We start from the raw sequence: 5,000 nt of genomic DNA, 5'->3' as shown, positions 1-5,000 counted from the left end.
CATCGGCACACGCTGGGCCCTGGTGCGGCAGGTTGCCTCGAGCACCATCGGCACACGCTGGGCCCTGGTGCGGCAGGTTGCCTCGAGCACCATCGGCACACGCTGGGCCCTGGTGCGGGCGCTTGCCTCGAGCACCATCGGCACACGCTCGGCCCTGGTGCGGTCGGTTGCCTCGAGCACCATCGGCACACGCTGGGCCCTGGTGCGGCAGGTTGCCTCGACCACCATCGGCACACGCTGGGCCCTGGTGCGGGCGCTTGCCTCGACCACCATCGGCACACGCTCGGCCCTGGTGCGGTCGGTTGCCTCGAGCACCATCGGCACACGCTGGGCCCTGGTGCGGCAGGTTGCCTCGAGCACCATCGGCACACGCTGGGCCCTGGTGCGGGCGCTTGCCTCGACCACCATCGGCACACGCTGGGCCCTGGTGCGGGCGCTTGCCTCGAGCACCATCGGCAGACGCTGGGCCCTGGTGCGGCAGGTTGCCTCGAGCACCATCGGCAGACGCTGGGCCCTGGTGCGGCAGGTTGCCTCGAGCACCATCGGCACACGCTGGGCCCTGGTGCGGTCGGTTGCCTCGAGCACCATCGGCACACGCTGGGCGCTGGTGCGGGAACTTGCCTCGACCACCATCGGCACACGCTGGGCCCTGGTGCGGCAGGTTACCTCGATCACCATCGGCACACGCTGGGCCCTGGTGCGACAGGTTGCCTCGAGCACCATCGGCACACTATCGGCCCTGGTGCGGGCGGTTGCCTCGACCACCATCGGCACACGCTGGGCCCTGGTGCGGGCGGTTGCCTCGAGCACCATCGGCACACGCTGGGCCCTGGTGGGTTTAGGCACATCTTCAAATTTCTGCCGTGCCAATGCCATTTTTATGGCTTGTAAATTCATACAATGGTCCCCTAAGCCTTCACGTGAAGTTTCGTTGGAAGATGACTCGTTTTCTATTTTTCACGATTTTCGAAACTTTTTGCGGTTCGGGAATTTTTAAAATTTTTTTATAAGGATTTTTGGCCCCAAATTTTGTAGGCATGATCCTTCTATTTTTGTTGGCATGCACAAAAAAATTCAGCTAAAAACTCGAAGTAGAGAAGATTTTGTGACCGTTTGAAAAAAGTGTCCCCATTTCAGACACTTTAACGGCTACTGGTAGCAAACCTGTAAAATCTCAAATGCTCTTTAAGGGGGTGTGAATTCTCAGAGGTTTGATGAGGGATAGGGGGCCAACACAAGGCCAAGTACCAGCACCCATCGCACATCATGTGCGCACACCCCCCCGGCCCCCCTCCCAATCGCCGGAACCCCAATGCCGCCGGTCAGGTTCTCCGGCGGTACTCCGGCGATGCTCCGGCGATGCTCCGGCGATGCTGTCCCGAGTGAAAAAAATGCGGCACCAGCACATGCTGGAGCCAAGCATGGGCACCGTGGCTCAAAATCGAACTTCGGCCAAGGCCTCGACCATCAATGGCACATGATGACGCATGGTGATGGCACATGCATCGACCATCATCGGCATAGGCTGCCCTTCGGTACGGGCACTTGCCTCGACCGCCATCGGCACAAGCTGGGCCCTGGTGTGGGTTGTTGCCTCGATCACAATCGGCACATGCTGAGCCTTGGTGCGGGCGGTTGCCTCGAGCACCATCGGGAGACCCTGGGCCCTGGTGCGGCCGGTTGCCCCGATAACCATCGGCACACGCTGGGCCCTGGGGCGGGCGCTTGCCCCCAGCACCATCGGCACACGCTGGGCCCTGGTACGGGCGGTTGCCCCGAACACCATCGACACAAGCCGGCCCTTGGTGCGGGCTCCTGGCTCGACCACCATCGGCACACGCTGGGCCCTGGTGCGGGCGCTTGCCTCGACCACCATCGGCACACGCTGGGCCCTGGTGCGGGCGCTTGCCTCGACCACCATCGGCACACGCTGGGCCCTGGTGCGGCAGGTTGCCTCGAGCACCATCGGCACACGCTGGGCCCTGGTGCGGCAGGTTGCCTCGAGCACCATCGGCACACGCTGGGCCCTGGTGCGGGCGCTTGCCTCGAGCACCATCGGCACACGCTCGGCCCTGGTGCGGTCGGTTGCCTCGAGCACCATCGGCACACGCTGGGCCCTGGTGCGGCAGGTTGCCTCGACCACCATCGGCACACGCTGGGCCCTGGTGCGGGCGCTTGCCTCGACCACCATCGGCACACGCTCGGCCCTGGTGCGGTCGGTTGCCTCGAGCACCATCGGCACACGCTGGGCCCTGGTGCGGCAGGTTGCCTCGAGCACCATCGGCACACGCTGGGCCCTGGTGCGGGCGCTTGCCTCGACCACCATCGGCACACGCTGGGCCCTGGTGCGGGCGCTTGCCTCGAGCACCATCGGCAGACGCTGGGCCCTGGTGCGGCAGGTTGCCTCGAGCACCATCGGCAGACGCTGGGCCCTGGTGCGGCAGGTTGCCTCGAGCACCATCGGCACACGCTGGGCCCTGGTGCGGTCGGTTGCCTCGAGCACCATCGGCACACGCTGGGCGCTGGTGCGGGAACTTGCCTCGACCACCATCGGCACACGCTGGGCCCTGGTGCGGCAGGTTACCTCGATCACCATCGGCACACGCTGGGCCCTGGTGCGACAGGTTGCCTCGAGCACCATCGGCACACTATCGGCCCTGGTGCGGGCGGTTGCCTCGACCACCATCGGCACACGCTGGGCCTTGGTGCGGGCGGTTGCCTCGAGCACCATCGGCACACGCTGGGCCCTGGTGGGTTTAGGCACATCTTCAAATTTCTGCCGTGCCAATGCCATTTTTATGGCTTGTAAATTCATACAATGGTCCCCTAAGCCTTCACGTGAAGTTTCGTTGGAAGATGACTCGTTTTCTATTTTTCACGATTTTCGAAACTTTTTGCGGTTCGGGAATTTTTAAAATTTTTTTATAAGGATTTTTGGCCCCAAATTTTGTAGGCATGATCCTTCTATTTTTGTTGGCATGCACAAAAAAATTCAGCTAAAAACTCGAAGTAGAGAAGATTTTGTGACCGTTTGAAAAAAGTGTCCCCATTTCAGACACTTTAACGGCTACTGGTAGCAAACCTGTAAAATCTCAAATGCTCTTTAAGGGGGTGTGAATTCTCAGAGGTTTGATGAGGGATAGGGGGCCAACACAAGGCCAAGTACCAGCACCCATCGCACATCATGTGCGCACACCCCCCCGGCCCCCCTCCCAATCGCCGGAACCCCAATGCCGCCGGTCAGGTTCTCCGGCGGTACTCCGGCGATGCTCCGGCGATGCTCCGGCGATGCTGTCCCGAGTGAAAAAAATGCGGCACCAGCACATGCTGGAGCCAAGCATGGGCACCGTGGCTCAAAATCGAACTTCGGCCAAGGCCTCGACCATCAATGGCACATGATGACGCATGGTGATGGCACATGCATCGACCATCATCGGCATAGGCTGCCCTTCGGTACGGGCACTTGCCTCGACCGCCATCGGCACAAGCTGGGCCCTGGTGTGGGTTGTTGCCTCGATCACAATCGGCACATGCTGAGCCTTGGTGCGGGCGGTTGCCTCGAGCACCATCGGGAGACCCTGGGCCCTGGTGCGGCCGGTTGCCCCGATAACCATCGGCACACGCTGGGCCCTGGGGCGGGCGCTTGCCCCCAGCACCATCGGCACACGCTGGGCCCTGGTACGGGCGGTTGCCCCGAACACCATCGACACAAGCCGGCCCTTGGTGCGGGCTCCTGGCTCGACCACCATCGGCACACGCTGGGCCCTGGTGCGGGCGGTTGCCTCGAACACCATCGGCACACGCCGGCCCTTGGTGCGGCCGGTTGCCTCGACCACCATCGGCACACGCTCGGCCTTGGTGAGGGCGCTTGCCTCGACCACCATCGGCACACGCTGCGCCCTGGTGCGGGCGCTTGCCTCGACCACCATCGGCACACGCTCGGCCTTGGTGCGGGCGCTTGCCTCGACCACCATCGGCACACGCTGGGCCCTGGTGAGGGCGCTTGCCTCGACCACCATCGGCACACGCTGGGCCCTGGTGCGGGCGGTTGCCTCGACCACCATCGGCACACGCTGGGCCCTGGTGCGGGCGGTTGCCTCGACCACCATCGGCACACGCTGGGCCCTGGTGCTGGCGGTTGCCTCGACCACCATCGGCACACGCTGGGCCCTGGTGCGGGCGGTTGCCTCGAACACCATCGGCACAAGCCGGCCCTTGGTGCGGGCGGTTGCCTCGAGCACCATCGGCACACGCTGGGCCCTGGTGCGGGCGGTTGCCTCGACCACCATCGGCACACGCTGGGCCCTGGTGCGGACGGTTGCCTCGAGCACCATGGGCACACGCTGGCCCTTGGTGCGGGCTCTTGCCTCGACCACCATCAGCAGAAGATTGCCCCTACGTCGAACACCATCGATACATGCCGGGCCTTGGTGTGGGCACATGCCTCGAGCTGGTGCGGGCGGTTGCCTCGACCACCATCGGCTCACGTTGGCCCTTGTTGCGGGCACATGCCTCGACCACCATCGGCACCTGCGCACCCTCGGTGTGGGATTTGCTTGTTTGGAAAAAGTGTCCCCGTTTCAGACATTTTAACGTCTACTGGTAGCATATCTGTAAAATCTCTAATGCTCTTTAGGGGGTGGTGGTCCGGCACCCCCTCTCCCCCCCCCACGGGGGGAGTAGGTGTGCGCGATGGGCCTCCCATTGCGTGCACCCCGGCCAACGTCCCTCGAACGAAATACAGGGCGTGCATGCCTTCCGGCGATTTTTGTCCGGCGACTGGTTGCTCCGGTGACCGGCAGGCGCCCATGGCCTCGATCGGTTGGCTTGCATGCAAAAAAAGGGAGCCGAGCTCCAGCCCGTGCACGCGGCGGATGCTGCCCTAGACCCCAGACCAAGTCCCTGAATCGGGCAACGGCTCCCTGGGGTGGTGCGAGCAGAAGCTGCGGTTGCGGGCTTGGCCCGGCCAAGTCTCTCGGTATTTGACGGTCTCGCGGTCC

Source organism: Durio zibethinus, unplaced genomic scaffold (assembly GCF_047325235.1).
Source record: "Durio zibethinus cultivar Kanyao isolate XHJ-2024 unplaced genomic scaffold, ASM4732523v1 HiC_scaffold_3, whole genome shotgun sequence".
NCBI lineage: Eukaryota > Viridiplantae > Streptophyta > Magnoliopsida > Malvales > Malvaceae > Durio > Durio zibethinus.
This window is presented reverse-complemented; position numbering follows the sequence as displayed.